Here is an 11802-nt window from a genome sequence, read left to right as displayed (position 1 = left end):
TGGGTGGGGTCTGCACCTGGGGCCCCGGGCACGGCCAGCTCTCAGGCAGCCTGAGTCACAACATCAGCACCTTGACTGCAGGAGGTATGGGTGCACAGTGCCAACCGCCTTCCTTTCCCACAGACTTCCAGCACCTGAAGCCAAGGGGCTGGGGAGGTAAAAAAGCCCCAGTCCCCAAACCTACCTTCCAGCTCTATATCCTCCCCCTACCAGCTTCTCCTAGTGCCTCCACCTTCCGTAGGCTGTTACTTAGCCAAGACATACAGTATAGGGACAACAGCTGTTACCCAGAATGGACATTCTTCCAAACCAGAGGGCAGACAACCACTACTGGCAGCCCCTCCTCCAAGACCGCCCGTCCTCAGGCCCAGCTTCTCCGGCCTGGAAGCTCGGCTCCTGGGCTGCAGTTAGGAGAGAGTTTGGACACCCCCTGCTTTAGCTTCTTGAGGACATTTCTGTGAGTCCTGGAGGGGCTCAGAGGTGCAACAGTGAGGGGAGAGCGCTGCGTCAGATCCCTGCTCCCTTCATGCTTTCTGGGAGCCAGTCCCTGTCCTCGGGTGTTAGGCACCGAGATGGACTGGGGGCCCATCCCTTGATATGTGTTGGGATTAATGTACCTGCTGGGGTTGGGTGAAGGCGCCATGTCTGGGAATCAGAAATGGTGAAATGCTGCACTTGCACGTAGTTCAACCTGCTGTATTTGGCGCAGTGGGATCTGGGGAGCCCAGGACAGGGGAGCTCAGAGCTCCAGGGACCGTCCAGGAAGCAGGCAGGCTGGCAGGGATCCCTGTTCTGGGCCTTGTGGTGCATAGACTGGGTGTGGCCACCTCCATGGTCTCTTGCCCCCAGGAGTCCCCTTGGAGGTAGGGATGCTCCTGTCTCACCCCCATGTGGCTTCCAACCTCTCAGTGCCCATGACACTGCAGAGTGCTGGGGGACGGCTGGAGGCCACCTTTGGCCTGGATGGCTGGGCCCCCAGCACCCCAGGTAGCCGGCTCCACGCCCACCTTGAGCACATGCTGCTTGGCCTCAGGTGCTGGGGCGTCCTCTTCTCCTGGGACAGCCGTGGACACTGCCAGGTGAGCGAGAGGGTGTTTGGGAAAGCTCCCTCTCTCCTTTCTCACTTACCTGGGGGAGAAAAGGGACAGCTCCATCTGTGTGGATACAGTGAAGGTTCCTGCGACCAGGATTCTCTCACCTGGCCCTGGTCGGCTAACTCAGTACACACGTGTGGGCAACACATCACTGTTGACTCTATATAGAAAGAGCTCTTCCCAGTGCTCTAGGAGACACAGTGGCATGGCTGCAGGAGAGCAAAGATGAGACTGGAGTGGTGGCAGCACTGAGGACAGAGACTGAGATGGCTGCGGGGGAAGAGAGGCCCAGAGGCAGAGACAGCTTGCTGCATGCAGACTCACTCTGAGTGGATGGGATTCTAGTGATTGACCTGCTACCGTGGGAATAAAGTTGGCTATAAACAACCCTTTCACCCCAGGAACGTTCCATTGTCATTTCTTTGGTCTCATTGAATCCATAGTGAACTTGGCCACGGCTGAAACCCATTGGCAAGACAATCAGGCTGCTGTCACAACCCAAGCATGTCCAAACAGTGCTGCAGTAGCTTCCGGAGGCCACAGTCGGGGCCACCTGGGAGCTGGGAACTGCGGTCAGGACAGCCCAAAGGGGCCCAAGGCTGAAGGCTCCCACAAGGCCTCTTAGCTTCCAAATGATAGCCAGAAACAGAGACAACCCACAGGGGCAGGAAAGCTGGTGGGCTAGAGCTGGAACACAGGTCGATGTACCTTAATCCACTAACTGAGCCACTCCGAGAAGACAGCCGGGAAGGCTCTGGGCCACGCCTCAGGGGTTTCAATCTCCACCACTGATAGTGCTCCTGCAAATGCCAGACATCATCAATCTAAATCTGAACCAGCCTGGGAATGGGCATTAGCAGTGCCATCTTCCCAGAAAACTGAGGTCTCCCATCATGCCCTTCAATGTAGAGGGAACATGCTGGAACTGTGACTGAGAAGTCCTAGAGGCAGAAGGAGAACACACATCATTCTGTCTCCCTGCTGCACTGGACCAGTGAGGTCTGTCGTGTGTGCCAGGAAGGCCAGGCCCTTCCTACACAATAGTCCTACAGCAGGTCTCCTAAAGAACCTTCCAGGGCATTCGGGTTCTTATCACCCCAAGAGCAAATGGGATACACTGAGGTACTGTAGGTGTCTTTTGAGACAATGGTGACCCCAGGAAGGATACTGGCAAGGACTGAGCGGTGTCCCCCCAAAATTCATATGCTAAAGCCTTAACCCCAGGTGTGACGGCATCAAGGTTTGAGGCCTTTGGGAACTAATTAAGTTTAGGTGAGGCCCTAAGGGTGGGTCCTCATGACGGTATTAGTGCCCTTGGAAGAGATACTAGAGAGCTAGCATTCTCTCTCTCTTTCTCTGCCCACAGCACCCCTGTGAGGCACAGCGAGAAGACAGCCGTCTGCAGGAAGAGGGGCTCTCCCCAGGTACCGATCGCTGGCCCCTTGATCTGGACGTCCAGACTCCAGAACTGTGGGAAAATACAGTTCTGTTTTTAAGCCCTCCAGTCTGTGGCATTTATCATGGCAGCCTAAGCAAACTAAGACAGCGAGTAAGATGATGGTTCGAATAAGGCAAGAAGGGAACAGTCCTGGGGAAGAAGAAAGGGAAGCACGTCGCATTTCCTTCAGCCTCAGAGTCCTTCCAGATTGCATCAGCGCTTTCTGCAGAAGGCCTTGGGCTGCCTCCCAAGCAGAAGTGGGGCTGGCTCCAGAGACCTCGGGAAAGACCTCTGCCTGGCGCCTCTCTCCCTGCCCCCTCGCTGTGAGCCCCTCAGCGCCAGCCCCCGGCCCTGCCGGCACTTGGCTGTGTGTCCCGCGCCTTGTGTAACACCAACCCGCAGGCTGAGAGGAAAGGGGCCCAGGCCTGCAGGGCACAGACGGCTTGGACGAATCAATGCTGGTGTCCCTCCGCAGGCTGACAGCCAGCTCAGGCGAAGGTGGGAGAGGGAAGCTGGCAGAGGCCACCAGCTCTTCTTTGGCTGGCAGCAAGATCTGGGGATGCCCTGACCAACCCAGAGAGTGCAGGAACTGTTCCCAGCAGGCCACACCCACACCCCCCCAACCCTTCCACCGCCACCTTCCACCACCACCAACAGGAAAGACAGCCGTGGCCCCCCTGGGCTAGACTGTGACACAATCTACACATTCCTCTAACCCTCTAGGATATCTACACATGAGAAAAAAAAATCCCCACAATGACTGATGTGTGGGAATGCAAACAGGACTAATAATTTCTGTTAAATTTTTAGGTTGTTTTAAGTGATGGTACAACATATATAACATAAAGTTTGCCATTTTTGCCATTTTTAAGTGTTTAAATCAGTGGTATTAAGTACATTCACTATGTTGTACAACCATCACCACCATCTATTCCTAAAACTCTTTCTTCACCACAAAGTAGCCAGCAAGTGATGATTCCCTCTCTCCTTTTCCCCCACCATCTGCAAACCCATAATCTACTTTGTCTCTATGAATTTGCCTATTCTAGAAATTTCATATAAGTGGAATCATGCAATAATTGTCTTTTTGTGTCTGGCTTATTTCACTTTTCCAGGTCATAATATGTAGCCAGAAGTGTATTCCTTTTTACAGATGACTAATACTCTATCATGCATATATATCACATTTTTTTTATCCATTCATCTCTGGATGGATGCTGGTTTCCATCTTTTAGCTATTGGGAATAAGGCTCAAGGAACACTGGTCTACAAGTATCTGTTTGAGTCTCTGTTTCCAGTTCTTTGGGGTATACGCCTAGTAGAGCTATTGCTGGGTCACATGGTAATTCCACATGTAATCTTTTGAGTAACAGCCATAACTGTCATAATTCTATGTATTCACTTAATAGTCATGTACTGACAGTATAACAAGGGCAGAAGGGGTGACAGTCACCAAGGAGTTTGCCCCCTAGTGGTGCTAACAGACATACAGAAATCAGACGCATAAAGAAAATCAGACTCAAAATGGGTTACTTGTATGACAGAAAACTGTAAGATACAAAGAAGATGACAACACATATATGGGATTTAAACTGCAGGATTGAGGGAGGCCTTCCTGAGGCCAGCGGGGCTGGGACCTGAAGAATGAGCAGGTTTCAGGCAGGTGAAGGAGGGGAAAGACCATTCTGGGGAGGTGGCAAGAGGGGTCCGAAGGTGGATAAGAGGAACCAAAAGGCGGCCAGTATGGCGGTGTCCCCCAGGGAGGAGGAGGACAAAGGGGTGCAGAAGCTGTCCGGAGAAGTGGGTAGGCCCAGCCGCCAAGAACCCATGCCCATGTCAAGGATGGGAGGGCTTCTCTAAAGCAGAGCAGAAGGGGTTTTAGGCAGAGCCATGACATGATCAAGAAAGCATTTTTAAAGATCTGTTTCTCTTTAAATTTACTTAAATGTTCTTCTTGGATACTCAGGAGCAAGACCTTTTTAATGGCTTTCTATTGTGGAAAATTTCAAGCAAAAAGAAGGGTATAATGAACTCAAGGAGGGCCAGCTCCACTTCTCTTCATTTTTCCCTCAGTCCACTTTCCCATTCTATGCCCTGGGTAATCTTGAAGCTTATCCCAGTCATCCTGTCATTTAATCCCTAAATATTTCCTATACATCTGTAAAGTATAAAGACTCTTTCTTAAAACATAACCCTAAAAACATTGTCCCACTTAAAAATATCATTCTTTATTTACCAAATAACCAATGTTTGAATGTCCACAGCTCACATACAATTTTTCTTCAGTCTGTTGTTTGGACCAGGATCTAAACCATGTCCACACATTGTAACTGGTTGAAATGTTTCTTAACTTGGCTTCAAACTGCAGGCTGCTCCTCCCTCATCCATTCACACATTCCCTTCAAACAAACACTCTTCATTCAAAAAAAAACAAACATGGGAGATTTCAAACATTTCAAACATTTGAAATTCCTTCAAATAAGCAAACATTCATTCAAACAAACACGCTCCACACTCGGTTCAGTGCAAAACCCTGGAGACGCAGAGGATAGGGCTCCCCACCCAGCATGCTGGAACCTGCTGTGGGGATTTTCCCATGTCCCACCCGACCCGAGGCTTGCTGAAGAGAAGGCAGACAGGGGCACTACAGTAAAAGCACAAACTGAGGATCAAGAGTCTAGACCAGGATCATCGGTATTTCTGAAAGGGGGATCTATTTGCTGCATTGCAGCTGAATTTCTTCTCTCTGGAAGCCACAGCCAACCCATCGCAGAGGGAAGAGACCCTGCCTAGCTGAATCACAGGGAAGCCAGTCTCCCCTAAGGGACCTAGTGGTGGGTGTCCTCACCACAAATGGCACTCTTGGATTTCTTTGTTTTTAATGTCACCCATTTTTAAATATCTATGCCACAGAGCAGAAATGCCTGCCATTTTAGACTCACCGACAATTGACCTGGCTTTCTGTCTGATGATTCTCTCTTCATGTTCTAGTTACTATTCCTCCCCTTTAGGGGCTGAATGTTTAGATGCAGAGACTTATTTTGAGACCCAGGGGTATCTAGGGACAGAAAAGGGCATATGCAGAGCCACAAGAATGCCCCTGTGCTGGGAGACTTAGGGTACCATGAGGGGCTGTGGCAGTCACACCCTCCAAGCCATTTGGTTTACCAGCCTTGGTGAACTGGGACACACAGAGCAAGACCCCAGAGCCATACCATTTTACACCCCAAATGGCAAAACTATAGAGATGGAAAATAGCGGTTGTTAAAGGACAGGGGTGGGTGGAGGCTGGGTGCAACTGCAAATAGGTAGCACGGTAAGTTCCTTGTGATGACGAAACAGTTCTACATCTTGACTGTGAAGGTAGTTATACAAATCTATATACGGGACTAAACTGCACAGAACTATAAGCACACGTGTGAGTATACATACATACAACTGAGTGCATGTAAAACCTGATGAAATCTAGTTAACAGCACTGTACTGATGTTGATATCCTGGTTTTATATTGCATTTCAGCTAAATAAGATGGTGCCACTGAGGGAAACTTCGCATGATGAAGAGGTCACATCGGTCTTCATGAATTATTGTTGTAACTTCTGTGAACACTATTAGTTCAAAACAAAAAAGAATTTTTTAAAATGTGAATGCAGGGGCACACAGCAGTACAGATCAATCTTAGTGATGATATTTCAGGGAAGAAAGTAAATCACAATTATACTGTTTTTATAAAAATAAAACAAAAACAAATGATTGACAGAAATGAACTAAAACTAAACAAAAAGGAAAAACAAAGAGAAAACAAATATAGAATTGAATATAATGGTCAAGAGGCAGTCAGGGGGGTGGGTTGTAAGGTGTATCATTTTACAAACATCTATCCAAGTAAAGAGACTGACGGCTGCAGGGTTATTTTTACTCCTTTACATTCAAAGCTAAGCATCTGTTTCTGAAGGGCGGGGGTCCCAGTGCATCTCACCTGCACTCCTGTAGCCATTTCCACTGTGGAGAGGACTTTTCCCGTAACAAGACTTCGGCTGACAAAATTCTTTGTTTTCTCTGCCTGAAAACACAACAGATCCAATGTCAAGGTTTCCCTATGGTTTTCTGACCTTTCAAATTAATGTTTTTTCATAATAAGTGTATGTTAGTTTTAAAATTGAAAATCAGAACAATAAAAGCAATTTTATATTAAAAACAATCCCATCACCCTACTGAAACACCCTAAATGTTTTCATCCTTGTTGAATCTGACCACAAGTGAAGCCTTCACAGACTACTCTGACACAGTAAAGTCGGCTACACCAGCTCAGAGGCCAGGCCCCAGGCAGACGCCCGCCTGGCCCTAACCAAGTTTGTTCCTCCCTCCCTGGAGCACGACGCTCCCACGACTCTGGCTTCTGCTGTGCAACAGCAATGCACACCTGGCCCCAGAACAGGTGACCACCTTAATGTGAAGACGGGATTGGGAAACTTTGGGAACACACTGGATATAGGAAAAGCAATATTCTTTCCTTTCCTTTCTAACCACAGGCCATCTCAGTGCCGTGATCATTTAAAAAACATGACGTCTGGGTGCCCTTCATTGCTCTCTTCTCTCACCGTCCCCAACAGCCACAAATCCCAAAGCTCCGTGAGCATACTCTTCTCCACCAGAGAAATGAGACGGGAAAAACACTGTCACTGTTCTATTTAAAAAATTCAGAGGCAGGCCCCTAAGTACACAAATTGTAATTATCTGTTTGTTGGAATCAATGCTTATCTTCCTTATTAGCCATTCTCTTCTGAGACCCAGTCAACAAAGCTGGTGCCTGTTGCCCGTGTGCGTGTAAACTGACCCACCAGCGGTGGGATGATAACCACCCTTCCTGGATGACTCTCAGTTTCCACCCTGGCTTAAGCTCTCTCCCAGAACACACTGTTTTCCCCTCCCGCAGACTTCTGCAGTGTTTCTCTCAAGCATTAATTTTATCAAACAGTGGACTGTCAAGATTTATGACTGTTACCGTGGCTCCAACCCAATGCATCTTGTATTGATGATTTCCTAAAATATCTCTAGGCCTGAGCAGGAGCCATTGCATGGCTCCACCTTTGTTTTACACTGGAGAGTTAGTTACCAGCAAATAATAAAAAACAACTGTAGCAGATATTTGTGGACTTATTGGAGGGCCCCGTGTCCTCTGTACTGCAGATCCTCTCAACAACCTTCCATGAGAGGCTAAATAGGACAGGTTATAACACAGGGAAAAGTCTAGGTTCAGGGAGGTCCAATCAGGGCCATCTTTAAGTGTAGAGCAAAGGCAGAAATCACATATTCAGATTCCGCATATAGAGGTCTCACCCCCACCCCTTGCTGCCCTTCACTGTAATTCTAGAGGAAGCCCCAGGACTCTGGACAGCCCAGGCTTTATCACTGGTCTACCCCTATTTTGTACCACCAGCCTTGTCCCCAGAGAGCACCTGACATCAATATGTCCTGGTACCCAAGTGATGTTCCTGAGAGTAACCCCACCCCACATCATCACAACAAGCCTTCCTCACTGTCAGTCATCGGCTCTGCCGCAGGCACACCTAAACCACCAGAAGTCAGTCCCTCAGAATCTCCAACTGCTTTTAGTTTTTGTCATAGTTCATTTTCTCCATTCACACTCTTGATGTCGGAGTATGACTTTATCATTAGTGATATCCAACTGTGGTCATTTTTTACTCACCAGTTTGAAGTAAATCACAATCATGTTTGCTAAAGACTCACCTCCAAATCTGGCAATCTTGGAGCATTATAAATTGTCCATGATTATTTTCCTTCACCAGTGTCTGCACAAGACATTGATCTTGGCTACTGGATCCAATAGGCAATGCCAACAGCAGTTAGCCATTAACCCTCTGATGCTGATTTAAGCATTCATTCGGACTGGTCCATGTTGAGGAGTCAAGCAAATGTTCCAGAACTAAGACTAGGCTTAGTTTAATTGACTGCCTTACTATCACGTCTTTTTAACATCTTCTCCACAGATTAGTTCTCTTTTTTCTTCCATTCTTTCACTTCTAATCCGTTCGTTGTTCTTAATCTAAGAATGTGTAATATTGACAAGGTTCCCTCTCATTCCATTGGCAACATAATGAATTGTCTATACTGATAACGATCAGTCAGTAATCGATGTGTTTTTTGGCATATTGGATGTATTTCTAGGGTATTGCTAGCTGCCATATTTTAGACATGATATATTTAAACCAAACTCAATTCCCATATCAGAAGGTTGGTTTGTAGTAGTTTTACATGATAATGGTCCCATAAATGTGTAGAGAGCATATCCAGCCTTGCATTTGGTCCTAACTATACCCCCTGCTATTCATACCTCTGATTGATAAATTCAATCTCAAACAGAAGGAAGGTAGTTTTCCCTAAAATAGCCCCCATTTCTTTGTGGAGCACTTAATGTATCAGACCTTTGTGATGTAGTATTCTGTTACAGAATCAAATTCGATTTGATTTTTGGTTTCATAAGCCCAGAGAGTCTCTGAAAAGCCTATCTTCTTCAACTAAACTCAACTTGATTCAGCACTGCTGAAGTGTCTATAATCTGAGCTGTCTTCCCTCTGACATTAAAAGACCACTCCCCTGGCATCCCTTTGGCAGCCCCCGTTAGGTGCCCAGTCAAGGGAACTGGGCAGAAAGAGGTCCCCGATCATACTTTCCTAGTATCAGTCCCCTAACTGCTTCTTCTATCTTCTGGTTTCAATTTTCTATTTTAGTTATGTCTTCTCAGTCTTACTGAATACATGCCCTTTGTTATAATAGCCTCAAATTATTTCAGAAAGAGGAGTCAGAGTGAAATGTACAAATAAAATGAACAAACGGGCTTTGAGGATTCAGCCATCTGAGGCCTGCTCTCAATGAGACTCTTGCCAGTGGGCCAACCAGTCCTGACCCTCCCTCCAAAAGAGAACCCAAGTCTGACCACTTCTTACATCTCCCACCACCATCGTGTGCCTGGACTAGCGCAACAGCCTCTCAGCTGGCCTCCCTGCTTCCACTCTGTCCCAACATCAGACATTATCTTGATTATTATTAAACCTGACATACAGTGAAATGCACAGAGCTTAAATGCACGAGCCTGGTCAGTTATCTATCTGTGAAAACATCATGCCAATTAAGGTTATAGAATGTTCCCATTCCCCACAGGAAATGCCCTCATGCCCCCTTTCAGGGAGTCCTCAGCCCCAAAAGAAACCACATTCTCTTTTCCTCACCATCCATTAGTTTTGCTTTGCCTCTTCGTGAACTTACATAAATGGAATCATACAGTACGTTCTCATCTGTGTCCACCTTCTTTCATGCAAATAAGGCATCTGTGTCATTTTATATACGAATGCTTCATTATTTTTTACGACTGACTTGTTTTCCATCTACGAATATTCCACAATTTGTCCAGTCTCTTGCTGATGAACATTTGGGTTGTTTCCAGTTTGGGTTAATTATGAATATACCTGATCCAAGCATTCACATACAAGTCTTCTTGGGGATGTGTTTCCATTTCTCTTTTGTAATCCCCAGGAATGCAATTGCTGGGTTAAAGGTAGGTTTATGTTTAATATTATAAGGAACTGACAATTTGTCAAAATGATTGGGCCCCCTCCTGCCAACAATATATGAGAGTTCCAGTTTCTCCACATCCTTGTCAGTATTGTCAGTCTTTTCCATTTTTAGCTATTTGGGGATGTAACGTCATCTCATTATGGTTTTAATAAGAATTTCTCAGATGACTGAAGATGCTGAGCACATTTTTATATGCTAATTTGCCATTTGTATAGTTTTAAAGTGTCTATTTAAGTTTTTTGCCAATTTTTAAAAATTGGGTTGTCTTTTAACCATTGAGCTCTAGGAATTCTGTATATATTCTGGGTACAAATCCTTTGTACCCAGACATACATTTTTTTCAGATATATGCACTGCAGATATTTTTCCCAGTTTGTGAATTTTCCTCTTATTCTCTCAATTACATCTTTCTATGTTTAATTTTGATAAAGACCAATTTGTCAGTATTTTGTTTTACAAATTTATCATTTGGGGGGGAGCCCCAAGAAAACTCTACCTATCCTAAAGTCAACAGGACATTTTCCTCTAACTTTAGAATTTGTAACTAAACTTCGTAGCTTTAGAATTTGTGTTTAAATGTATATCTAAAATTATGCCTGCGTGAATGCATATAGAAAAAGGTTTAACTTTTTTCGAAAGCAAGTTTAACTAGTTGTTCTAGCTCCATTTACTGAAAAAACTTTCCTTTCCCATTGAATTGCCTTGCAGCATTGTCAAAAACCAACTGATCATACATGATTTGATTTCAGGACTCCATAGTGTCGAATTAACCTGTTTGTCTTTATTCCAGACCCACATAATCTCAAGGAGCTTTCTGCTAAGTCTTGAAATCTAGAAGTGAGAGCTCTCCAAATCTGTCCTTTTTCAGAACTGCTTTCACCATTCTAGGTCTATTCCATTTCCATACATGATTTTTAAATTAGCTTGTAAGTTTTGATTAAGACACTATAATATTTTTAAAATAAGCATCATGCTAGGCTTCCCTCCTTTCCCTTCCTTCCACCCTCACCCACCAGTGTGAAAACTCTCCAGTGATTCCAGTTACCTTTGCAATAAAATCCAAATTTCTCACTTGGCCTCCACATCTGACCCTTCTTATTCTCTTCAGGTCCCTTATTCTCTGCTGATCTCTCCAGGGGGCCACGCAGTAGGGTGCCTGAGCAGAGGGCTGGGAGAATTCCATAACAAAGGCTATTTGTACCACTGTGCTGCTATTATCCCCAGGGAAGTCCAAACAGGAAGGATGGCTCTGTCTGAGGACATTTTTCTCCTTTATTGTAGTATTCTGACAGTTTAGGATTTTCCAAATGCTTGCCTTAAATTTAATACCTATTCTCTTGGCACTACATACTGCCTAGCAAATTCCTAGTCGCTTTGGAAATTTTTCAGAGGTATTAGTGTAATCACATAATTTATCATTATTGAGAGCAATGATGAATATAACGTATTGATGTTACTGGCTTGATGTATAGCTTACTTTTGTAGTAATGGGAAGTGCATTTTTTTTACATTAATTTTAAGGGAAAATAGTAGTTGACCTTGTATCCTGAAACTTTGCTGAATTTATTCGTTCTAATATTTTGAGAGTGTGTGTGTGTGTGTGTGTGCGTGCGTGTGTGTGAAATCTTTAGGGTTTTCTACATATAAGATCATGCCATCTGTGAACAGAGGTAG

General features: G+C 45.4%; 1 long non-coding RNA gene across 1 annotated transcript in view; it reads right to left on the bottom strand.

Annotated features, from left to right (window-relative positions):
- Window positions 1-6016: 6016 nt before the first annotated feature.
- The window catches only part of LOC140844041 (uncharacterized), a 71555-nt gene continuing 65769 nt past the window's right edge, over window positions 6017-11802 (bottom strand). The window contains exons 2-3 of the long non-coding RNA XR_012122169.1: window positions 6512-6595; window positions 6017-6140 (exon numbers count right to left, since the gene is read on the bottom strand). This is a non-coding gene — a long non-coding RNA (uncharacterized lncRNA). The remainder of the gene's footprint in view (window positions 6141-6511; window positions 6596-11802) is intronic.

This window comes from Manis javanica, chromosome 10 (genome assembly GCF_040802235.1).
Source record: "Manis javanica isolate MJ-LG chromosome 10, MJ_LKY, whole genome shotgun sequence".
NCBI lineage: Eukaryota > Metazoa > Chordata > Mammalia > Pholidota > Manidae > Manis > Manis javanica.
Note: the sequence above shows the minus strand (reverse complement) of the source record. Positions and strands in the feature narration are given on the sequence as shown.